This window comes from Hylaeus volcanicus, chromosome 7 (genome assembly GCF_026283585.1).
Source record: "Hylaeus volcanicus isolate JK05 chromosome 7, UHH_iyHylVolc1.0_haploid, whole genome shotgun sequence".
Lineage (NCBI taxonomy): Eukaryota > Metazoa > Arthropoda > Insecta > Hymenoptera > Colletidae > Hylaeus > Hylaeus volcanicus.
The window spans coordinates 779,908-806,347 of record NC_071982.1 but is presented as its reverse complement, the minus strand read 5'-3'; the positions used below and the strand labels follow the sequence as shown (position 1 = coordinate 806,347).

At 48.1% G+C, this 26,440-nt stretch overlaps 1 protein-coding gene across 4 annotated transcripts in view; it reads right to left on the bottom strand.

The window, feature by feature from the left end:
* The window catches only part of LOC128880447 (protein tincar), a 52,230-nt gene that overhangs the window by 17,218 nt on the left and 8,572 nt on the right, over positions 1-26,440 (bottom strand). For 3 of the 4 annotated variants that reach the window (XM_054130544.1, XM_054130542.1, XM_054130545.1), the window contains exon 1: positions 14,901-14,941. The exons of the other annotated variant lie outside the window; for it this stretch is intronic. The gene's annotated coding sequence lies outside the window, so the exon portion shown is untranslated. Of the gene's footprint in view, positions 1-14,900; positions 14,942-26,440 lie in introns of those variants that run through there. 4 annotated transcript variants of the gene reach the window in all.

Sequence of the window (26,440 nt, the reverse complement as noted above, 5' to 3'; positions counted from 1 at the left end):
ATATTTTGTCCGTATGGGACGCATCCGGGAACAGGTCAACGATAACGGTTTCGAGCAGGAGACGCCTTTGAGACGCCTCGAGACGCCTCGAGACGTCCACTCACTTACCCTTGATTCGACGATTCTCCTCGAAACGTTAATTTTGCTCGCGACTGCGTTAGTTGTTTCATTTTCGTCACCGACAAAGCTCCGCGAGAGATGGCTAGCGAATCTCTCTGTTAATTAAAAATCCTGGCCATCCTGCTACCGACGCAAAGATAATGGTGCGCAACCCTCGTCGTCTCGTTAAGAAACGACGGCACCGACGTTAATTATCTCGGAAATGGCCACGCAAGGGTTGCGCAAACATCATTACGAAGCAACGATATGCCTTCCGTATCTAAGGAAAAAGGATTTTTAGTAGTATCGCGTAAACTGCGATATAGGCGGAAAAAGTCAATGTAAATCGTCTTTTGCGAACTCGAAGAGGAAAGATTGTATTTGCGAGGGTACGAGTACATGTACGTATATGTAGGAGGTTTACAATATATTTACCAGCGCTATTTATAACAATTTCCCTTACATTATCGGCCACTTTTCAACGTTTACGCGATCTTTTCCGAGCGCCTGATCAAAGATTGGCTAACGAGAATATCTTTGCCCAGCCTTCTTTCTACTGTCTAAACAGCGCTTATACCGAAGCTTTCTTGTAAACGATAAGATTGCTACTTTGTGCACGCGATTAAAGAATCGTGGGCTCGATAGGTATTAGACTGCCGCGTATCGTGTTAGATTAAAGCTGCGATTAAAGAGGTTGCGATACCTCCAGTTTCGTCGCTTTCAACGACGTCAACTAAACAGAAGAGAAAAACGAGGATGTTGTAAAAACGTTTCGGGGGCGAGTTATCGTTCCGAGAGTCGTTAAAGTCTCGGCGACGACTGTTTTCGTAGTTTTTACCCTTCGATGTCTCGACTCTACAACTCTCCCCGTTTTCCCTTCAGCGAACATTTCAAGAGAGATCTTCCGACAGAACGGGCTTGGTCGAGTTCACTTCCTTCTCGTCTATGCCGCAAGAATTTTTAGCGTTTCGGAAACCATCGCGTTGTTTTAAGCGCGAAGCAACGATCGAGAAACGAGTACGGATCGGGGAAAGTTAATTTAACCGTAATAATCGAAGGAACGATTCGAGTGGTTGCACGACGTCTCCGACGGTACGGAATAATATCGAGATTTTACGACCGATTAAGAAAGGACTATGATTAAGAGAGGAAGGAAGGGACGCGAAGAATCCTCTGCTAATGACTCGGCCGATACGAGGTTGTTTGTAGGTTAGGTAGCTTTTATCTTGAAAAGTAATACCGCTCGCTCGGCGTTTTTATCCTTTTTCATTATTTTTCCTTTGTCGTGGTAAACCGCTTCCTCGACGCTCGGCTGGTGCACCAGTCTAATGGAACGGATCGATGCTCGGACGATTAGCCAGACGTCCGCGCCCGCCGCAACCTCAACTTTTCACATACGCGATTACCTCCTCGAAACGCAAACATCCTCGAATCAATTTAATCGTCCACGCGATCTTGCCGTTAACTCCTTTCGAGCGAAACATCGGGGATACTTGTTTCCCGTTTAACGGATCAGCCGAACAAAAGTCGCATCTATAGGATCTCCTCGACGAATCGACTCCGCACCGCTTGCCGGTTCTCGCGTGTATGTAACGCGTTCTCGTTTATGCTATTTCTCCGCGACATTGACCTCTCGGAAATCCAATAACCGCGTTTGCTGTAAGCGTTCGCACGGTCGTCGCTTTGTTTACAGATTAAAACCTGTTGGTTCTGCATTTAGAAGGAATGCTTGGCGCGCGCGTCGCGTAACGTTGCGAGCCATGTTTAGTAGCTTTACCAGCGGCTTCTCGCACGCGATTTCGCGAGGGTTTTCGATCGTCGGTTGAACTTGAACTCTGAGAAAAAAGATCGTTAGCATCGAGTAAAAAGGCAGTCGTTACCGCGTCGCGGCACAAGCTCGGTACCTAAAGCGAGGCAACGCTTTCGCGTAGCTTCAGGGTTATGGCCGTAAGGTGAACAGAGATGATCGCGAGCGCAACGAAGCAAAGGCGCGAAACAAAAGATTTCTCGCTCCGTTTCCAATTCTATGCCACGGTCTCGCTGTCGAGAATCTTGAATGTCTCGAGAGGGAATTGGCTGCGCGTGCAGGCTCTATAAAGTGTGCGACACGCGTGACAAACGGCGCGGGATTAAATGGCGGATTTTCCAGTTATCTTCCTGGATCCAGGGGATGTTGAGGATGCTCGAGGAGAACGATACGGTCGCGAGTTTCGAACAGCCAATTCCGTTCAAAGGAGAAAAGCTCGGGAAAGCTTCCGGAGCGATTGGTAACGAGAAATTAAAGAATCTTACCTTTACTTTAGACCGTTGCCCGCCGAATTGTAACGGTTGCGGTCTACTTTGGCTCCCGATTCGGGGTCAAACAAAACTTTTTCCTTTGCTCGTGGCTTGGCAAAGCCGGTTCTTTGGCTTCTTCGACGACAGAAGCTGCTTTTCCGAGATGATTACTTGGACAAAATTTCTTACCTAGCCAGATATCGCTCGGTTTTACGCTGCGAGACCTTACGACCGCCTACATTCGTACCACATCAGAGAAACTGACCCGAACGAAGCAAGATGAAACCTACTTCTTCTCGTTTGATAACGCGCCGAAAGGGAGGTCTACAGAGCGAGGGACGAAGAGAGTCGGAGAGTCTATTTTCAAAGAGAACAATCATTTCCGATGCCGCCAAGATAATCCCATGGTAGGTGCCCTATACCGTCACCCAGATATTCGAGGAAGCTGAAATTGAGATTCCGTTCCGTCGATATTACGATTCTTACTGTAGCGAGGACATATTTTCCGACCGAATTAGTGAAAATGAGTCATCAAAATTTCATAGAAAATTTGGCGTAACTTGAGAAATTTACTTCGAATTTACTTTCTTTCTACGCTCTTTCTTTCTATACCAAGCGGAAGAACGCGTCGTTCCACGGATCGCGACTCGAGGTTTCCTTTTCACGGTCCTCGTCCCGATCGCACAGCAAGATTCCCGACCGGAACAATAGTCTACGAAACTAGTACTCCAGCCGAGGATTCATCATCCTCCGATACGTGCCACCGCCCAGCCACGGACTCTCCTTTTCGACGTCAACTTTCTGCCCCATGAGTCAGCTTGTCGCCATGGCTACACGGAACATCCCTCGTTGCCCGCTACGACTTGGAACATTTCAGCTTCGAGTATTCGGTCTCATCGCGCTCGATACATGTTAGCACGATAAAGAAATAGTTTCTGCAAAATTTGCAAAATTTGCAAAATTCGAGGCGTACAAAGATCTACAGAATTCCTTTGGTTGCATTACGATGAAAAATTGCTGTTTCGATCGCGACAGGAGAACCAAGCGCGGTCGGAGGAAGGAAAAAGGTCGTTTCCGCGTAACGGTGGCTCGAGTAGGTGGATTTCTGTTGGAGAATATGAAAGGCTTAAAAGTCGTGGAGCGCTTGAAAGGTTCGCGGAAAAAGCTTTTCGTCGCCGAACAATGGTCAAGGATTCGCGGCAAGCTAATCATAGGGAGGACTAATTCACAGGAAAGAACTCTTGGAAGGAGAACGCGTAAGAGCATCGGAGCGAAGAACGCATAACGGAGAAATATTGTCGATGAGTTAACCGTACACGGCGTTACGTTTCCTGAATAATTTATCGCGACGTCTCCAAGAACAGGCAGCGCTCTAGTACAAGGAAAATCCCCTCGAAAGAGAAAAATCGAAGAGCATTACGGGCCGATGGACCGTCCGCCGTGCTGCAGAAACTCGGTGAGACGAATGGCCGGCCGTGAATCTAATGGAAAATCGAATGGACGCGAACGTCCCGTTCGGCGCGGCGCATGGAACCATCTGGCTCGCGTGGAAGGGTCCTGCGCGTCCTCCTCGAGGGAAAGAAAACTGCCGGGAAGGGCGAATAAAACCGATTCCGATGAAATTACTACTTCGTCTTGGCTGTATCAGCTTAATCCTCCCGCCCAAATCTCCCGCGACGTGCGCGGGACAAAGCGTCTCTCTCTCTCTCTCGAGCGCGCGCGATCGGTTCGAAGTGTTTCTCAAAATTAGACTTTTCGACAGTCGAAGAAAGCATAGACACGTGCTAACAGAGTTAAAAACGGAGCATAGAATCGTTCCGCTCTACTTTTTCAAGGAAGAACGAGAGAAAGTCGTTGGATCCAACTATGCTGAAAATGCAATTTTTTAAGGATGTTTCGAGGTGAAATACGACGAAAAGGAAGCGAAACGTGTCTAGCAACCTTCGTTACCGGTTCTACTGCTTCGCGCGCATCTTAGCCACGGAAACGAACGAGAACAGAAGCATTCGAGACATTTCCCACCTGAATAAAATACGATGAATTTCCATCGTCCCGTTCGCGACCGATCCCGATCGCGATCAGCTTGGTGTAATAGAGCGAACAAAAATTATTTTGAAACACGCTTTCAACCGCCGTTGAAACACGCTTTCGATGCCGCGGGGATCTGAAATGGAGAGCAAGGATTTTATTAATTTCGCGGGGAAACGGAATCAGTCCAACCGTCGCGTCGGCGCGGCCGTCGTCAAAGGGCATAATTTCTGAACTGTCTAGCCAAAGTCAACTTGCCGCTAATGTCCCGTTGGAATTTCACCGATACGACCAAGTTGGAACGTTACGTTCCAATCCTACTCCGCAAACCGGAGTCGCGTATAATAACGCGTTATTAGCTAAGAGGGAAAGGAAATATAGTCGGAACAATGTTGTAACCGAAACGAGGAAAATTGCTATCTCTCCGTCTCTCGACTTTTCGTCTGTTCGATTTGCAGGTTGTCGAGTTTGAAAGAGGCGTTCGCGTCGGAACGTGCAACCTTCGTCATCCTCTCCTGTTCGTTTCTCGTTTCGTTTGTTCTTTAACTCCCGGCGTAAGAAGCTCTTACAGTTTTTCTCGCAACGGGAGGCTGAAGAGAAACTCTTTGTCTCGTCTGTGTTATTTTCGTATGATATTCGACGCAGCGTATAACGTTCTGGAAAAGACGCAAAGTGCTTTGCGTTAGATGCTGATAATGCTACTCACCTTTCGACTTTTCCGCCTTTACGCATTCCTTTCGCAACGACTCGCGCTTTCGCATATTCTCTACGTACGTACGCGGTGTCTCCTTAACGAGCAGAAATAAAGTCTAGTTTGTCGGCGATTATCGTCCCTGCTCGAGTTGCATTTCGGAGCGAATCGTGACCCGGTACGACGTTAATGTATCGATCCCGGCGTGACCCGCGGTACGAATACCGGAGAACGTTAATTAGCCGCCGAAGCGGTCATCGCATCGATCGTCAAAGTTTCTTTCCGTCGAAGCGTAAGATGCAAGACAGATCGCATCGGTCGGAAATGCACGAGAGACGGCGACGAAAACGGTTAACTCCGGCAGGAACAGCGTTCGAGCTCGATGTCCAAACGGGCTGCCACGAATCCTGAATGTTTCGACCGTAACGTATAACCGTTGCGTTTGCAAGCAAAGGGTGGGTCTCCCTTAATTAGTTTGCGCTGGGCAGCAATCTGGGAAGGTGGTTTATCTCGCAGCAACCACTTACTTGCTCACACCGACGCGACGTACTACTCCGTGGCATCGTGCTACCGCTCGTTACTTCTACTTCCGGAACGCCTACGCCGACATTCCGACAGCTACTAACGCGACTGCATAAGCGAGGAAAGCAGGAACACGCGTCCGCCTATATACTACGGATATATATTCCGAATTCTCTGACAACGACCGAACACGTTCGAATCGATTCGTGTTCTTTCCACTCTTCCATCCAAGCCTGTGGCTGACGCCAAAATTCGTTTCTTTTCATTTACAACCATCGTCGATTCGACGAATATTCGAGAAAATATTCCAGTGTTGAACGCAAACTTCGAAAACCGTTTGAGCCGACGAATTTCGCGATCCTCGAACAAGATCGGAAAGCACGTCTACGTTCGCGTAAGCGGAATAAGTATTCTCGCGATGACTAAATCGCAACCAAGCCACCATCGAGGGGAGGCGAAATAAACGAAACTGCGTCGTCGTTGAATTACACGCGAGACCGCACTTTCTGAATTCTCGTCTCGTAACGCGAGTAGACAACCAGGAAAGATCGGTTCGGCAGGAAGAAGCGTTCCCTGAAGCGTGCTCTGATACCTTTCTAATTACGGCTTTGCGCTTTGGTCTCGACGAACTCGATCTATTCTCGATCGTATCGACTACGAGTCGGTGCTGGACAAACTTTTACGAAACGAAATGATATTTCGCATTGAACTCGTCTCTGCTCGCTGCAGCGATAACCGTTAACCGCTAGGTACCTAAACTTTTTTTCGCGCCAATTCTTTTTCGATTCTACGATGTCTTTCTCGTCGGTCGACCGAGAAGCGTATCGTTCTCGTGAACGAGCAAATCGACGATGCGGTTAACACTTCACGGGGAATGAAACTATGGAATCGATTCTCTGCGAGCGAGGTCGCGCGACACTGCCATTAGTCGGCGATTGCCGTTTCGTGCATCCGTCAATCAACCGCTTCTCAACCAACGTCGGGCTTCCCACCGACGTCGCAGAAATTCGCTTAACGCGAATCGCGTTCGAGTTGCCTTTACCAGCTGTACTCGGCCGTTACTCGATCGGGAAGTAGACGCATCGTGATTGTCGAATGCGATCGACGATACCGCGGTAGGAAGTTTGTCGAGCCGTGCAATCCGCGTATATTTTTGATAAATTATAATCCGCGGAAATTGTCCGACGCCGCGATGACGTCGGCCGATCGATGGTGAAGTTGATCGATAGCAAGGTATTCAGCGGTGGTATCCTGACGGTCGACGAGCATCGATCGACCTTTACGAAACTCGATATGGTTCGGACGGAAGCTGGCCACTGGATGGATCCTCGACCTGCATTCGCCGGTCGAGGACAATACAGAGACCTCTTTTGTTTGTCGGTCAACACCGAAGGCATCGATAGGGGAGGCGAGTAGTTGGCAGACTGCCAGCAACTAGCGCCTATACGTAGAGCTCGTGGTGCGTTTCGAGTCAGGCATCGACACCTCGATTATCGAGACCGGCCGATGCCAGCCCGTCGGCAGGACATGCTCCACCGTTTGCGTTTACGTCTCCGTTCCTGCTATTTACCACCTCTTCGTCCGCTAGAGAAACCGAACGCCGCGCGCCGCGGAGAGAGTCGGAGATCCCGGCCATTCGTAGAAAAATCCCAGCGAATTGGAAGATTGCCAGCGAGCACTTGCCCCCCGTGGATTGCTTTTTCACCCAACTCAGCGATTCCGAGTCGCTTTCTATGAAACGTGGCCGAAGAATGGCTAAAGCTAGACAAAGAAACGTATCTACGCGAAGCAGTAGCACCAGCAGTCGTTTCGTTCAATTTGGACTAGTTTGAATCGAGTTGGAGGCATCGTCGTTAACGTTGCCCAAATATATATTTTAGGAAGGACACCCACTTTGTCGAAACATATGGATTACCACGATTCGAGTGCAACTTCCAAGACTGTACTTTCATTCTTGCTAGATCGCAAGTAGTAGTTTCCCGTGACGCGGTGCACGTGCGATCGCGCGCACGTGGACTCGGATCGCTCGGTTTGGTCCGAGATGCTCGGCACAGCTATTTGCGTTAGTCGGGGTACGCATCGGGTACACGGTTAATTCCCATACGCTGCTCGTCGTTCCATTTTCGCTTTATGTTTGGTTTGGCCCTGTTCGTACCGAAATAGCTCGATACGGGAGCGCACGCCATGCTATAGACGATCGCGCGACCGTAAATTCCCGTCGAATTACCCCGACGTGCAACTCGTAGGGCTGGAAAACCACGCTGGGTTCGTCGACGCGTCTATGAATTTTTCTCAGCGAGACCGCGACCAACGGCCAACCGCCAACGGCCAACGTCGACGATAAATTCTCGCGATCGACGAGGAACACATCCGCCTCGTTTGTAATCCGCGAACGCGACGAATAGAACGAAAACTTTGTAATCGAGGCCAAAGTGACAAACCCCGTTATCCGTCGTCCCTATGACGCGGATAAAACGGATGGGACAGAGCCGGAACCGCGATAATCGGCATGTCCATTTTTCCTATCGAATACGCGTTTCGACAACTTCGACGAGTCACTTTTCCGGTACTCGCGATATCGTTTCGCCCGACAATTTTTAATTACGAGCTCGATATGGTCGTACAAAGGTGGATAATTGATGCCGTTTTTCGTACGCCACAGTATCCACGCGTTTGTTTCTCTACTTCCAAAACAACCGAATAAACGATCACGTAACACGTCGTTAATCCGACCAGTGACCACGCAACTCGAGGAGGAGAAACGTTTTTACGTTTCGCGCGAGTCACCGGAGCGCACCTGTCGTTGGTTAACGCAGAAATTTCCAACTGGAAGCGCGTTTCGATTTCCGTATCGATCCGGCCTAGACCGGATACAAAAAAAAAACAATGAAAATCACGGTGACTGTGTTACTCGCGATGTACCAGCAGTCCGAGCTGTTACCGGAAATCGATTTTCCATCGAAACGTCTGCGCGGCAACACCTCACCGAGCGCCAATGTTTCCACTCTCGTCGCGTAGTTTCAGAAATCCTAATTTCCTGCCTGTCACTCGTAAGTCTAACGTCGAAACGACTGCGACTGCAAAAGCGCTTCGCCCTGTTTCTCTCGATGCCGCTAAAATGAATCTTTTTTATCCGCGTTCGACCAAGCTCGTCGACCCCTTTCCAGTTCGATCCTAGAGCAACTGTTCACGGTTGGAAGGCAATGGATATACCGTGTAGGTGGTTTCCGATTCGAAAAAAGAGAAACGCGCAGTCGGCTACCGTCGTAGACCAAGGACCGATAAATCAATTTCTTTGCTTACAGTGTCGCGCGGAACGTCCCGAGGGGTTGGAACGCCGGTTCTTAACCTTTCCAAGCGCGACCCTTTACTTTTTGGTTCACGGCATAATTCGGCAAGACAAGAATCCGATGCTCTGTCGAATGTATCGATCGAAAAGGGTGCGATAGTTTTGGAAACGAGTCACGAGATATCGCGTGGAATCGGCGTGTACGAGTAATACACGAACAACTGCACCATTCGGATACGTTTCAAAGTAGCGATTATTTTTAGACGGGCAGGTTCAACGGAACCGGTGTTTTACCGAAACCACGCCACGGTTCGATCGTTTCGTTGCGCTGACATCCCTAGCCTGTTCTGTATTTAGGCTGCTTCGTTTTCGTCTCGCGCGTATGCTCGCATATGGTGTATATCGTAGTTAGTCGAAGGTTCTGCTGGTAGGTTTCCGGTGAATTTATCGAAAAAAGCTTTGACGACTCGACTCGACTCGACTCGACTCGACTCGACTCGACGAATCTATTCGATTACATGGGAAGCTTCGCACCGATTCGTTCTCGCATACTCCACCGAGATCTCTTCTCACACGTTGGCGCTGGTCGTTTAAGAACGAAGAAACGGCAAACGGACCGAAAGCATTCCGCGCACGTGGTTCTGTTACGCTGCAACGGGAAACGCAGCTGCCGGAATGGAGCGCTTCTTGCCGTCGCTTCTGCCCGGCTTTGCCCGGTAAATCGATAGAACGAGGTCGGCCGGAGCTCCAAGGACCCCGATTCCTTCTTTTCTCAGCCGGGAACAAAACCGTGAAGCTTCGAACCAACCCGTGGCTTCCCCTCTTACGATTCTACGCGAAAAAAGATGTTGTCCAGAGAAAAGAAATATCGCGTCTACGCGATTTCTACTCGACGATAGGCGCGCGGATGCGCGATAAATAAGTGTTTCGGTGCATAGAAAGAATATCCTGGCAAAAGAAAGTACGATCTGTTACGATTTTCCGACTGTCCGACAAACGCAGTTTGGGAAACGTCTATTCAAACGATGATTCGTTCGCAGTTCGCGTGGCGAGATGGTAGAACGCGTTGCGTTCCGATCGTTGACATCGATGAGTCACGGTCCTCGTCGAGACGCGTACCGAAGATAGTTTCGGGCTTTTCGCGGGGCTTTTCCGATGACTCATCCTGGAAATCTACCCTTCACCCTCGATTCGCCGAGGCGCGGCGCGGCGTTCCAGGGCACCGCGACCCCAATGTCGCCTCGAGACATCGTAACCTCGGAGAGAGGTTACCCTCCGCGTTATTTCTGCCTTCGCAACCAACACAACCAAACTTGGATCCAACGATTGCTATAAGTCGACAGAGGACAATTTACAACGATAATTTGGAAAATTTTGATCAAGTCGTACAACAGCTTGATTCGTCGAACCACGCCCTTCCACCTTGGCTCGCCGTAAAGCGAGCAACGTAAAATTTCTTTTGCATATGTACTTGCATCTCGTTCCTTGTTCGCTTAAACGACGATCGCAGACGGCGGTAACGAAGCTGTGCTATTGTTTGTCGCGATATTTTCGGAGCCAACGGTCCAATCCATCGAAACCAGATCGAAATAGTATTCTTCGAACCCGATAAACGATTCGATCTCTGCTGACCAAACCAATTAATTTGCCCCGTGGCATTCATCGAAATTTCCTCGTTAACGCTATTCAAACGTTATGGAAGCGGGGATTCGGTCTTGGCGGACTCGATTCGTATGAATCGAGGACTGCGGAGGGAGATCGAGAGACGAAAAATGGTGGTCGATGCGTAGGGACGGTTTATGTATAACCTGTGGTATTCCATGCCAGTGCCGGTGGAAAGGCGAAAGGAGAAAGGGACAGGCGGAATGAACTGGCGCTGCTTGAAATTCCATCCAACTGCAAACGAATGCTCTCATCCCCTATCGTGCGATCTCGATGCGCTTAAATGCCGTACCGAACGAAAGTGGTAGTCTGGTTAAGGTCGATTTACGATTAACCGAGAGAAATGAAACCGAAGAGGCACTATTAAGATTACGCGTTCGCGTAATAACCCCCAGCTGTCCTTCGCTTCTTCCTTTGTTCCCATCGAGGCGAGAGATATTAAAAATAAATTGTTGCACCGCGCCTTTTCATTCGGTACAAGGCTATCGTTCGAGTAAAAGTTTACCTATCCCTGTTCCATAGGCATCCATAGGTATCGGCCGTGCGAGCATTTTCTTGCTTCCACTAAAATCCGATAAACCGATCCGATTCAGGAAGTGCGGTATAGCGGTTGGTTGTGTAACGTAGTCCCGAGACAAAGTTACAACTCCGATGCGGAAAACGTCGCGAAGAAGATGCCGTCAATTTTCACGGTTCTCGAGCGTGCCTCGGCTACGTCTCTCGTCATGATTTACGAAAATGATCGACTCGAGGAAAAACGCTATCGAACCATCTGCCATCCACCGATAGGAGTATTGGTTTCGCGTCTTTAAAGCTCCGTCCTCGACTCGAATGATCCAGGACTGGTTTCTATTCTTCCCGATAGGAATGGAACAATGGTTAGCGGACACCGACCGAAGTAATAGTCATTCTCGCTCTTCCTTCCTTCCTTCTTTCCTTCCTTCGTCCGTTTTACCGCACTACCGCAGTCCTTTCCGACAGTCACCAACCCTCATTTCCCTCTCTTCTCTATCCACAAACCCTGTCCCCGTCATCGGCCCTGTTCTCGCACCCGTGTCCTCCCATTCAATCAATACCCGATGCCGCGCACTGCTAAACGCCCCGAATCTAAACCCCGCTACAGGATACCTACCGCCACCTCCGCGGATTCCGACCGAGTTCATCCTATTGTAAACGCGAAACGATTCTTTAGTCGTAATTTCTTCCGGGGCCGAGTCACCGGCACCGTTTACCGCATCGATCGCAGTTTGATCCCGAAGCGACCGGTGCAACGCTTCGCGTGCACGCGAGCAAACGTGGAGCCTAAATAGGGGCTTTGGATTTAGAAGCCCGCGTCGGTAATTGTATCTTGGAGGAGAAACGCCACCGACGATACAACCCTTAGTGTATCGGCTCGCCGCATAATGGAATGCTTTCTCCTTTCGGCGGACTAACCGCGAAACGCGACAAAACGGATTACTTGGCTCGGAAGAGCTCGTCCCCATCGACCGACCGTTCAAATTAGATTCGATGAAAAAACGAGACATCGATGTACGCGTATATCGGTCGTAAGTAACCAAAGGAGAGAACGTCGAGATTCATTTCGTCTTACGCAGTCGAAAGATTTATAGCACGGACGAGCGGAAAATGTAGTCGATGATACATTGGACGATGTATCGCGTTCGAGATGGATCGGAGAAAGGGTACTTTTATCCTGGCTATCGATCCGACGTCGTCGGAGGATTACGAGGAATACGGGGCGCGGAAGGGATGATTTGCCACGCGTAAGATAAGCGATCGAGCGGTTTTATCAGCGTCGCTTTAATCATCCGCGGGGAGCACCGCCGTGTTTTGCTTCGGATCGACCGATTACGACCACGAAGGGCTATTATTTTGCGTACGTATCTTCCGCATGCGAAACAAGAAAAACTGCTCGCGCGTCAACGATCGGAAAGCACGAGGCGAATGAACTCGAACGTCGTTAAGCCGTTAATAAATCGAAATTACATCCGTGCAACTTTTCCCAGCGACCGCAGCCTCCGTAAAATACTCTACTCCAAATGGGTGTTTTCGCGCGTTAAAAGTCACGAATGGTTAAACTGACGCGTGTCGCGGCATCGCCGACGATACAACCAAGCTCCCAGACAACCGGTTCTCGTCGTCGTCGTTTTCTATTGTCGGACATGTTACGATACGTCGCGTTGCGTCTGCTTGGGCAAAAGGTTTACCGTACCCTGTGCAATTTCGCGTCGCTCGACGTTCGATGTCCATCACTGTCGGGTCGATTCGATATTTACTTTTGCGCGCCAACTGTTGGATGAAACAGCTACGAAAAGTGCTTTAAACTTAAATCGTCTCGCGATCCTCTTACGCTTCGTGGGTTTAACGCGTTCACCACTCAAAAACGCTCGCTACTCGACTAGATGGTCGATTGGATTTTAATCGAAGCGAATTCTGACAAAGACGGAGATGATGGCGAGAAAGCGTCGCTGCTAACGAGTGTACGGGCCGATGTCAGTTGTCCCGTCAGCTCTCGCGTACCGTAGCAACTGACACCGACGCGGTAATTACCTATCGGGAATTTCTCAGTTTCGGTAGGGGACTGCCAACCGGGATAATTTGAAAGGCGACGTTAACCTATCGGGTGTCGCGTGCTGCGACAGACGAAACCATCGGGCATATTTGGCTCTCGCAGTCGTAATTTCTAGCTGGACTCGTCCAGAAGCGAAAGCTGAACACGAGGAAGGAGACACGAGTCGAAAGCGGAGGATGGTGCGACGAACGCGTTTCCAAATGGCCTGCGACATGCACGAATTACGAACCCCTGCTACGCGTCGTTTTCCAAACGCGTCAAACGAAAAATATCGCGGAAATGTAGCCACGCGCTGGGATGTTTGCGACGAATCATTCGGATAACTCGTTTATTTTTAACGAGTAAAAATCATAGCCGAGAGGAGAAAACGATTTGGAAATTTGGAATCAATTGTCATCGCGATGGCAAACGCGTGGCCTCTCGTTTTTTCGTTGGCGAACACTGATAACGGCGGAAGGTGGCCTCGCGCCTCGATTCGCGTTGCCTGTTGCCGCGCCAAATCCCACCAGCTACGCGTAATGCCCGCATTATGTAAATCGCGCCACCAACCGCTTCGTAATTACACTTTTAACCCCTTTAACCAGCACTTTTCGTTCGATAAACGACTCCCCAGCTGCGTCCGATCACGTTCCGCGTACTCTTACGTGTGCCCTCCTGGCTGAAATTCGTTTCGATCGACTGCTCGATACACGCTTTCGCGAATCTGAATCTCGATCAAAATAGTTCTGCTTGAAGAAATAAAATAATAATCATCCGACGCGTAATTGGAACCAATTGGACACCTCCGAGAGGTAAATTCTCCGACGGATTACATTGCAAATCCAAATTCAACCCTGATAATCCGACCGAAGACCAAGTTTCCTTCCTCTTTGGATCGATTCGATGGGGAATATTAATGCCTTTACGAATGCAATTAGTTTTGCGGCAGGGCCGTGGAGTGAGTCCGATAGGTGCTCCATTGGACCGTTTCCGCCAAGGACGAAAGGTGAAAGGCGAAAGGCGAAAGACGACGACGACAGTTGGACGGTGAAAAGGGAGGATTATAGAAACGGCGCGGGCGTCCCGCACAGCGCACACTCTGACTGTTTCAACGACGCGACGGGGAACGTTGCTCTGTGTACGCGTTGCTCTGTTCTCGCTTAACTTAGTTTCCGGTCGTGTCGAACAGGTCCCAAATACGATTAGCAGAGACTCTACGAAACTTGACGCGCTTACGAATCCCGACAGGAGGGTGTTATATTTGGTTACGCCGCGTTCCTGCCACGCTGCTCGGATATGCCCAGGAAAAATAAACTTTGCGCGTCTCGTCCGTGCACGTTTCACCGTTCGTTTTCTTTACTTTCCGCGCGTTTCCGAGCGAAATGTTGCACCGATCGAACACAGTTATTTAGAGAAGTCGTCTCTCGTAGATGTCTCGAACGGATCGCTTTCGTTTCGACGAGAAAGCTCGCTTCGGAGCCGGGTCGTTGTACGTTACAACGATAACGTAGTCTTTATAGCGACTGTCATTCTTGGTAACGCGCCACGGATGTCCAATGTCGGATGTCCGGACATCACGTAGACGAGCAACGGACGTACGCGCGTTTATACGCGTTACGCCACTCGATCAGCGTTTACCGTCTAACGCGCTGTGAATTTCCTCGCGAGTTATTCCACTTCCGCGCAACTTTCGATCCAACAGCGAACCACTCGACTTTTCATCGTCGACGGCAACGAATACAACGTAATCTCGACAATTTCATACTCGATTAGAAACTTACCGACGATTCGTCGAACGTGTATCTCTTGCAAGCCGAGATCTGAAACACAAAAGGAAAGAGCTTTTTAGACGCGTGACGAATAAATGGGGGCGAAGGGAGACGACTCCGAGGGATCGTTAATTTTCCGCGAAGGGAACGCTCGCACCCGGCCAGCTTTCTTGCGAGCTCGATCGTCGAGGTTCGAGAAGGGGGTTGGACGCGAAGCACGTTCCAAATGTAAATTTAAAGAGTGCTTCGCTAACGGCTATTTACATAGCAAACCGTATCGTAGGTCTCGATCGTCAATGATCGATATCGGATCACAACATTAGTCTTGGTAGGATGTCCGTTATCGATCCTATCGGAACAGGCAATCCAAGGAAAAACAGATCAACGCGTCAAAGAAAACTGTTGAAATATTAACGCCGGTTACCGTTTGCACGAACGACGAGTACTCGCGCGACGAATTTGGTCAGCTTTGACAGGATCTATCGCGCCGCGATCGTGCATCGTCGATCCGTTATCCGTCGCAGCTGATCGAACAGGAAGGCAAGCGGGGAAGCGCGAACGGAAGATCCGGGTTCGCGGTAGCTGTATTTTACTCGATCCAGAGGGTGAGGCATTGGTTGCCGTTGGCTGAGCGGACAATTACAGAGTCCGGATTTGCATGAAAGCGGACAAACTTTTTACCCTGCGCGACGGTATTCTCTCTTGTGACTCGCGAGATTTCACTCATCGATCGACTCGGTCCCTGCGCATTTCGATACGAAGTCTCGGTAAATTTTGTTTCCACGCGTTAACGGTACGCAAACCAGACAAACGACGCTAAAAATTCCATGCAAAATTCTTATTTAGATACAAATTTCGACCAACGAATAGAAACGATAAAATATTTATTAGGCGTTCATTTAATACGTAGACCGTCGTTCGAATCAAATTTTGCCCGTCTCTGCCATAAAACAAAAACCCCGGATATCGATCGACGAAACGATTCGCAAATTCTCCAAAATTAAAGCGCATTCGCGCTACACGGTCCGACGGACGCGGAACGAGATATTCACGCGTGCGTCAACTTGACTCGCTGCAGGGTATACACGATGACTCGCATATTTTTGAAACCTGGCCAAGCAATTTCACCGCGATAACGTTCCGCAGATGCAACTTATGCCAAGGCTTCGTCAAGAATCCTGCTTAAGGACAACGCCGACGCGGTCTTTTTCGTCTCGCGTACAATCTGAAAAATCACCAAATTTTCTTACGTCTTCTTTTATAGAGAAACTCGACGCGCGTATCGCTTCGAAAAATCCTCCTTCGTTTGAATTTTTCGATTAAGCGAGCAAACCTGAATACCTTCTCGTCAGAGGCGGAGAGAAACCAGTCCTTTTCCTACGCTCCAACCAGCGTCTCGTAAGACCTAATTAGAGAAGTATCAAAGATATCATCGAGCAGATGTTCTCGTTCCTACGCTTTGTCCTCGAGTTGACTGATTGTAGTCTAGACTTTATGCTCCAGTAGCTACCGAATCAAAGCCGTGGATTACTTGGCGGCAATGTAGGTGTATATAGAAATTCATTCGGTGAAATTCTACGAGAAGATTGCTCCGAAATGAAGTCTCGAGGAAACTACGGAGACAGGCGAGCTATAGTTTCGAAATTGCTCCAAGTAACTTTGGAACGGTAAAGACGTTTAAAGGATTTTTCGGTTCTTATTCGTCTCCGGTTCGAATGCAAGCTACGGACACAAAATATTTCTCAATTTAACGCGAGGTTTGCCGCAAAAATGATTTCTTCGGGAACCGACGCGAAGCGAGGACGAAAACACTCCGCGCGTTGATTGTGTCCGTACGTTTCGCCACGCAAACTTCCAAGCTCCTTTCAACGCGTTGGAACGGTCGGACGAAACTTTGCTGCTCTTTTACGAATAATGGAGAAACAAAGTTACGAGAATCCGATTTTAGAAAACCGATGCTCGAATAGACGAACGGGAAACTTCTTAAACAGTTTACGCTAAGATGTAGTACCGTTCGTTGCAATAATCCTTTTACGAGGCATCTTCCAATATTATTGGATTAAAAAGTGTTTTAATCGTCGCGGTATCCTTCGTCAAACTTGGTACCCGCCCTGGGTATTTGCGATTCTTTAATCTCGATCGATCCAACTGTTTGGATAAGACGAGAGACCGTCTCGGCGCAACCTGGATTCGTCGTATTCGGCTACAGACTTTGCCTTCGGTGTGAGAATTCAGGGTTGTAAACGTGCACCTACTTTTCGAATCTCCGATACGATAATGCATACGACGCGACGCGACGATCGGAAACGAATCCCGGGAAGAAGCGAGAAGAGATGCTTTCATCGTGGCGGTGTTTGCTTTACTCAAAGTCTCCATTTAATCCGGTGCAATCGAAGAGTTTCTCCACCTACCAGGCGTTTCCTGTCGCCTCCTTTTCCTCCCTTTTAGCCTCTCTCTTTCTCTCTCTCTCTCTCGTTCATGGTAATCCGGGATAAAATCCCAAAGTGATTGCCTTCCTTTTTCTACGAAACCGACTAGGGACAAGACGAAGAGACGCGAACGTTTTCGTCGATACGCGTAGGAGTCGGCCGGAATTGCAAAGTCGCGGAGATACGGTCCGAAAGTAAAGGAAGACGTGCACGCGATTGAAAAAGGGAGAGCAGTGGACGCGTAACTGGTAATCCGCATCGACAGGCGAACCAAACAGACCGGTATGCGAAAATGACCGCGGATAGTAGCGAACACGTCGAAACCTGTGAAACTCGAAAATGATTAACGACTGAAAATGTGCGTAAACTGCTTAATTCCTGCGTCGTTCTTTCTGCGACGCGACGCGGTGTCGAGGCAGGAATAACGTAGCTTATTTTCCGAGAACGAGGAGGAGAGACGAGACTAATGTCAAGGCAAAGGTGTGAGTTTGTATGGCGCGGAAATCGGCTTAATCTCTAGACGGGAAATTGCGTTAGCAGCGCAGGAACAGTACGGGTCACGGGGCGAACAAACGTGCGAACAAGAAGGAAAATTTTCAACACGACCGTACCTTTGTCGACGGAAAAGGGTAGCAACGCTAACGACCACCAGCCCGACAAAACTAGGAGGTATTTTTAGATAAAAGACTACAATTACACGTGTCGAGTAAGTAAATAATATGCGTGCACTTTCCAGTTCCTGAAATTCTGTTTAATCGCAACTACGTTTCCTTTTCGTTTCTTTTAGCCCGGTCGGTGACAACTAGTCGACAGCTTCTATCGGCTCTCGCGATTCGATGAACTCTCTTGGGTACCTCGTCGCTACAGTTTTACGGGATTGTGAAAAAAAAAACGACAGACGAAATATGTATTTCCTTCGAAGCCCGAATATACATATAGGTACTACTGTGATTCTATTTCCGAGCCAGAGCGAGACAATTCGGTCTATCTTCGTTGCATCGATTCCGAGCGTTCGTATTCAATCCCAGCAGTTGGTAGGAAGTCAGGGTGTGGCGATGCGCGTTCGTCACCAAAAATAATCAGATTCTCGTTTAACTTGCAAACAAAGCTAACTCGATGGAGCATGTTCGAGACGACGAGGATGACGATGGCGCGGGTGTAGTTGGTCGGGGCACCGCGAAATACTGTTACGAGGCTGCACTGGAAACGCCAGGAGGGTAAATGAGCGAGTAAATGCGAGCTATGGAACGGGTTGCAGCAGGCTACGCGATATTTGCTCCTCCGTCTTGCTTCCTCTTTCGTTTCTCGTTCCATCTCTGACACACGGTGATTCGTTACACCGAGGTGCCGCACAGATAGACGCATGATTAAGTAACATTCTACAAAAGACGACGCGAACAAAAAGAAAAAAAGACTTTACGGTAGATTTCCACCAGCGTTCAAGAATAACTACTCGGAAAGTAATAAAAGATTCGAAAACAGTGCTTACACGTTATTCGTATAGCTATCAATATGACGTATCGCCGTCAAGTTCAACACGGGGCGGGGAAATTGAAGAGAAGAAAAGAAACGCCGGAAACGGTATACGTTATAATTCGGTGGTCCTAACCCAAACTTCTCCATGCAAATTTATGCGCGGCGGCGTGCAATTTTATTTAAAGACTGATCGTTCCAGCGGAAATCGTTGGGTATAAGACGACCGGACGAGATCTTGTCGGTGTTCAGAATTCAGAAACTTTCGGGGGTTCCGATTATCGTTATCGGCCCCGAATATCGCGTAGCGCCCTTTCACGTACACAAAAAAAAAAAGCTTACCGATAATAACGCGGTAGATTTCTCCGGAGATGAAAAGTTTTGCGTTACTGATACGCAACGATAGAATGATATTGTATCTAGATAAGAATTGCCGTCTCTGAACGTATTTACATATCGTGGATTCGATCGACGGCTCCGTAGGAAGGAGCCGAGCTGGCCATCTTTTGCGAGGGATAATGAGAAGAATTCAATTAGTTTGCGGTTGGCGTCCAACGCTTCCTTCCTAATTGCGGAACGAACCCTCCCGGTTCTGATATGCGCGTACCTACACACACTTCCAACCGACCTCCGTTAAATTTATTATGATTTGCTCACCGAACTTTGACGCCGGAAAAATTATGGAGAGAAACCCTTCGAACCAAACTCTGTGCAATTGTGCGATCACGGTTACAGTCGTTGAGCTATTCAGGGGTACGCGATAACTGCGTCTCGTAAAAGAACCAAGGATGCGTAAATTTTTGATAGGTTAAAAACGTTAGCTAGAAGCTCAATTAGGGATTCCTTCGAATTTCTAACGATGCATTTTTACGCCGACCGAACTAGACGCGAGTAAACCTCGTCTACTTCGTTTGCCTATTTTTCGCCTATAATTCTATCCTACAACGGCAGCTTTCGACGCTTCTTCCGACTTTAACTCGATTCGCAATCAAAGCCTGCGTCGATACCATCTATTTCTCGCGCGATGCATGTCTGTGGAAGCTATGGTTGAAAAGATGGAGTTGAAAAGGTTCGTGGAATATTAACGACAGAACTCGGAGACGCTACTCCACGCCATGCCACGCCACACATCGCATCGCATCGCATCGATCCTTATCTGGTCTAGTCTCGCCCGACAAAGCGCACGTATTCAACTGAAAGCGTGCTGCTGCTGCTGCTGCTGCTGCATGAAAACCTCGAAACACGCGTTTCAAATACAGCCCTACACCGACGAAAACGGAGAAAAACAAATAAGAGCGGCAACGTTACATGTAACTTCCAATTACTTTTTCTGCTCGTTTGAATAGCAAAGCTTTTAATTTATTAAGGCACGCCCACGAAACTTGAACCATCAATTTTTGCACGCTCTATATTTACGAATCTCCATTGGCATGGCTGGTTGCTCGAACCGTTATATTTATCGTTTTAAATAGTAACAACGATGCAATTAGAACGGGCAATTAGTCGTTACAGTGTAACGAAACCGTCGCGTAATCGCGTTCTGGATTTAACGCATCGTTTACCATGTTCATTGACACTAATGGAAATTTCATCGATTTTCGGTAACCGAAAGATTAAACGAAACGAAACGAAACGAGACGAAACGAAACGAAACGAAACGAAAATATTTCAAGATTGCGGATCGCGCGACTTCTTTATTACCTTATTTCACGGAGGATGGAATCGAAAATGAGATTAGCGTGGATGCGATGAACTCGAGAACAATTCTGCTTCTCGTAAAACAGAGCGGCGACCCCGAGCAATCTTGCGAAAATGTCTCGAGTAGAGCGGAAAATTTGCAATTTTACGAATACAGTATTGTCTCGAAATAAGCAACTCGCTATCCCCACTTTTTTTATTTCAAGTCGTCCGCCGAGTGAGGAGACGTTTTGATCCGACAAGAAGCGAGGTGGCCACGCAGCAATTTCCACGCGTAACAACGGTTTCTTAGTCGAATTTCGAAACGGTAGGCTAGGCTTGAAAACCGAGCAGGCCGTTGGTCGAAGGGAAATTTGATTGATAGGAGGCGAAGCGACTATCGGAAAAGCACTTTAGGTAATTGGATACTGGTAAATCTCGTTAAGTAAACTCAACAAGTACCTGTGCGTACACGACGTTAACTTGGCAACGTACTCGTACCTTCTATAAATCCGAATACGACGAAGGAGCAAGGATTCCGGCGAACAAAAGCACCGATAATGGATAAACATCGACAAAACTGTATCGTCCGTCGTCGTGAATGTCAGTGCGGGAGTACGATCGATTCCAGAGACCGAGGTAATTAGGATACAATTTAAATGCAACGCAAGACTCGCTGCAACATTGCGCGCGAGCGGAATCGATACTTGCGGATATTTTTCCAATTTTTTCTTCATTACAACTTTCAGATTTCTATGCACTTGCCGTGTACCGTTTCGTTACGTTCGTTGCCAATATCCTCATCTCGCCTTCCGATTGTTTCCATCGTTTCAATTTTCCAGTAGGAGCTTTTCCTGGCTCCGCCATAGTTCTCTGTTACCATTGGTCATCGAACGATGAAACGGTTGTCGATATGCCGATAATTATTTTCTCAAACAGAGTGAAAGTTTCGGTGTCGATTCGAAATCACCGAGTACACCGGTGCGGAACGTTGACCTAGTAGAAATCCCAGAGCTTAATTTCTTACGCGGAAATGCAAATTTCACTGGCAACGCGTTTAACACCGTCTTATTCTCCCAAAGTTTCCGTTTCCGCGAAGACGACACGGTCGTTGGAAATTCTGTTTGAGGCAGCCGGTCAGCGGCTCGAGAACTTCTCACCGGATGCTTTGACCAGCCTCTGCGGAGCCAAACAATAATAACGAGTCACTCGATATACGGGTGGGTGCGTGTGTCAGTCGGTGGTAGTAATCAAATACGGGCGTATAGAGTTGCGAGCAAGTCGGCTGTAAACAGTCGCAAGTAAACGCGTCTACGCTACAACGTATGTTATACCCGTGAAAATCGGGGATGGTTGGCTGTTTGGCCTTGGGGTGCGAGAAACTCGGCTCGGCTTGTTGACACGGTTTTTTGTTTTCGACGTCGAGCTGGAATTTCTCACCACAGCAATTTTACGGTTGAAAGTTGACGCGTCCTCGTCTCTAGCAGATGCTCCCTCGAAATTTTACCTCATTCCTTTACCTTTACGTTGGTTTTCGATTTCGACTCGGACCAATCTGTCGCGCATCGCACAAGCGTCACCGAATACGTGCAGTGCTACACACCGCGTATCCTTTTTGCGCGAAATTGTTCAAATTAGGAACACTCCAAGTTTACCCAAAGGGCCTAGCAGGATAAGGATAGGCAATCGACTCCCACTCCAATTTTCATTGCTATTACGTGCCGCGCAATGCTTTTCACCTAAAACATCATTCCACGAAGTTTCAGACAACCCTGTGAGCGACACCTACACATCCTTATCCTACTAGACTCTTTATTTAAATTGTCGTTTTCCACGTAACGGTCTGGGTGAATTGTAAAAATAAAAAATAGGGGAAAAAACTTGGCGCGGACGGTGTAAGCAATCTATGGTCGGAACGAATATCGTTTCTAGAACGAAACCCTCGAGAGTTTTCTCATTTGGTTGTACGTGCTCGAGGATATTAAACGTAGTTAAAGCGATGAAGCGAAACGAAAAAATGGAAAGAAAAGTACGCATTCGAAAAAGTACGCGATCGATCGGGGAATAAATTATAAACTATATTTGTCCCGAGGTGTACGCAATCGCTGCGCGCATTTTCAAAAGCCTGCATTTAATTTTATAACGCACGGCGAATCGTTGCTCGTATCGCGGCTAAGAATTTAATTCGATGAATATTTTATCGCGCACAATGCCGCGATATCGTGCTTCTGGTTGTTCCATTCAACCCTCGACGAGCAACCACTCTGTTCTAAAACAGAAAGAAGAAGTACCCCGCCAACTCTATTGTACAAGTGAAATGTACCGCGCTAATTGCCGAAACAAAATGGCAGAATAGAGTTTCGTAATTATTTCTACCGCGTTGATTTTAATATGAAATTCAAGTTACCGTGGTAATTAAACGTCAGCCGTCCAGAGATCGTGCCGGCATCGGCAGTGGCGTATCCTGACTGAGGGTTGTTCGCTTAATTAGCAGTTAAACGTAACAGTCGATCCTATTAAAACTTGATCGCAAGGGAAGGAAACTAAGCGTGGCTCACCGATTTTTATACGGCCTTCGACGCAGACCTTCTCGAACGATAGCTTATTCCAAGTGGACGCGTCTCTGTCCTCTTTGGTACGTAACGCGTGTGTTATGTAACGTACTGTACGTACATTATGTACAATCGTATACGATGATAGAAATGGAAACACCGCGTGACAATACTATATTCTTCGACTCGTCTCCTCGCGACACGCTCGTCAATGGACATACGTACGTACAATCGATTCGACCGGCACAGAGGACATTCCGCGTTGCTCCCGATAACCGGAATTCTGAGGGTTCGCAGACGAAACGCATCGATCCGCTAGGAGGAATTCTCACGCGAAACTTCCGGTTAACTTGGCGCGCAACTCCGAGACGAGTCCGTGCGCGTCTTCCAATTAGAGTCGCGCAAAGCACTGATTGCGAGTCTACGCGTGGCTCGTTCTACGATGAATACGCTCCAGGATTCTATCGTCTTCCTCTTCGAGACGCCCTTAGCTCCTAATTTTCGCGGACGCGATCACGATTTTCTAGCCGACTAATTTCCGAAACGAACCATTTCATTCGATTGATTTGCTTCATTTAGATACAAACAACTTCGCAAATAAAAATTTCGACCAAGGACCACTTCGATGTACCCGCGTACACACGATTGCGATTGTATTCGTAGAGTCGACGCACGCGCTTTTGGTAAAATCATTTATCATCGACCAATGCAACGTGACTCGTGTAACTGTAACTGTAACTGCGCAACAGCTGACGCGATGCGTGTGCGATCGTTTTCGTCGCTGTATGTACCGTATATATACATCAACGTCAACCGAATGCCATCGCGAAACCAACCAAAAGGCTAGCGCGCGCAGGCATCCCATCCATCGATCGATCGATCTCACGGCCGGATAGACAGATCGGACCAATAGAATATAACGAGACAATAGATTCGATTAAACCGGGATCGTGACCGCGGTGATAAAACAGTCGCGCGATTCGATAAAAATCGAATCGGTGAAACAAAGACTCCTAGAACGGTTTCCAGTTTTTACACCAAAGATATAGAGCCGTTAACTTTCACGGTAGATGGTAATACATATTTCGTGCAATTTCGTCGAATTCAAGGTAGCCTCTGGAACGAATAAAATCTTTAAAAATACGTTCGTTCGCTCGTCCGATACTGGGTGTGCTTAAAATGCTGCGCTTGTTTGGAAAGTTTGCGCGACGAGTCGACAAATGTTCATTTGTATGCGCGAAATGAGGGATTTGATTCCGTCGATTTTCAAAATGCGATGAAACAAAGTTAACACGGTGTCTGAAACTAACGGTAGTTTGTCGGTGACGAGAGCCGTTCGCACCGACCCGAAAGTATGTATCTCTGCAGGGAATAGAGTCTCGTTAATCGAATCAGGAATTTGCATTTCAAATTCACGTTAATTCGAGCCACTTTATTGTACTTCGTTACGCCGGATAATTCAACTATGTACGTAGTAGCGACGGTGGATGCAACGGAAGACGTCTCCTGGCTTACGTATTCTCGTTAACTAATTATCTTAGTTAACTAAATCTCTTTCACGCGCGAATACGCTGCACTTACGATAATGGTTATTCGCCGGGGATGCAAAAATATCGAACGTGTAACCGTCGCGATAAGGGAGGGAGGAAGAGGTAGGGAGAACGCAACGAGGGTAGAAAAAAGAAAAAGAAGCGCGAGAGGTAAAGGGGTAGAACCGAGGCGGGCGCGGTGGTCTCTCGACGTCACAGAGAGATTACAGACTCTGCGTCGATTGAGCGTCTCCAGAAACCAAAGGAGAGAGACAGGGGGAATTGGCGTGTAATTTGCAGGAAATTAGTTCCTTTGAGCGAGACGACGGTAAACATCGAGGGCACCTCACCCCTTGACCCACATTCTTACGTCACTGTCAAGTTCTCGCACGATTATAGCGCGTCGGGCTAATTTGCACGGCCACGCGGAAGCTTATTCCCGTCCTTTGTCCCGTCGTTAGAAAATTATCCAAGGGCCTTTTTATCCGAGCTGTACGCAAAAAGACTGCTGGCAATTTATTTATTTCTTTACTCTCTCCGAACTATTCGCGTATATACTCGTTACATTTTTACCGCGAACCGTTTCGCGAACACGGATCATCGTAACGAGACAACTCTTTCGTTCGTTTGTACGTACGAAACTCGATTCGATCGAAGAAAGAATGCGAATTCCACGCGAGAACGGGCTCCGAGGAATGCAGCGGAAACCCGGTTCGCAGCGAAGACGCGATACCGGTCGAGTTCGATGTTCTTAAACTGCTATATGTAGATGTAGCAGCGCGTTAAGAAGCGACAACTTTCAGACGATTCTACAGTAGTTCCAAGGTTGAGTTTAGGTCTCGAATCGTTATTACGCGGCCGAGGAAACGGAACCGGACCCTGACGAGTGTTTCGACCGAAACGAACTGGCTTCTACTGGCGCGATAAAATCATCGAGACCTACGAGTTCACGCTGCTGCATTTTTAAACGTCGTTACATATTTGTCGATAGCGACGCTTTCCCTCTGTTGATAACAACTGGAAAAGTAATACGAACAAAGTAATTGGTTGAATCGAACCGTGCAAAGGGGCATAATTCGTGTCAGTGGCCTCTTGGAGCACTATCGCCGACCGACTATGCCCTAGCCTGTGTACAACAGGAGATGTATGTACATGTATGTACATGTATGTACATGTATGTATATCGACCGGTTAGAAATAGCCTTGCAGGTCAACACGCAACTTTTCGCGTTAACAACTATCGACCGTTGGCGTTAAAAGTTCGACTAGGTATCGCGACTCGTAAACGTCTACTGTTCTTTACTTTTCTCACAGTTTGAAAATAATAGAGACGAATGGAGAAGAGAACAAGCAGACTGGTAGGCAGGTAAGGCGAGCGAAGGAGTCGACAGTCGCGTCGGTCCGGCTACCGGGAGCCCAAAGCCAGCGTAGCGCAAGATGCACAATAAGTGTTAGGTTACGATAAACTGCTGAGAAACAATGGAGCTTGCCGGAGCAATGTGCTCGAAACTGTGCAGCCAAGCTTCGGCTATCGAGTTACGGGCTACAGACATGTACCAGCCGAGGTACGATGATCGCGTAGCGAGAAGGCGACCCAAAGGACCAAGAACAAAGTCCCCTAACGGTTGGCCAACCGGCTGGTTCAATTTCGACCAAAGCGAATGCTTTTGCTTGTTTTGCACGCCACCCTTCGATTACCCTTTCCGCGGATTGCGCGATATAGAACGTAGGCGTGGCACTGTTCGACGATCGTTTGGGGAAATCGAGGTGAAAGGACAAGCGGACGAGAAACGCTTAGAATCCGCGATGGAAAAGGAGAAGCGTGCAACAACGTCCGATCGAATATCGTTTGATAGAGCCAAGGGTGCAACGTACGAAAACAACTTGGAGGA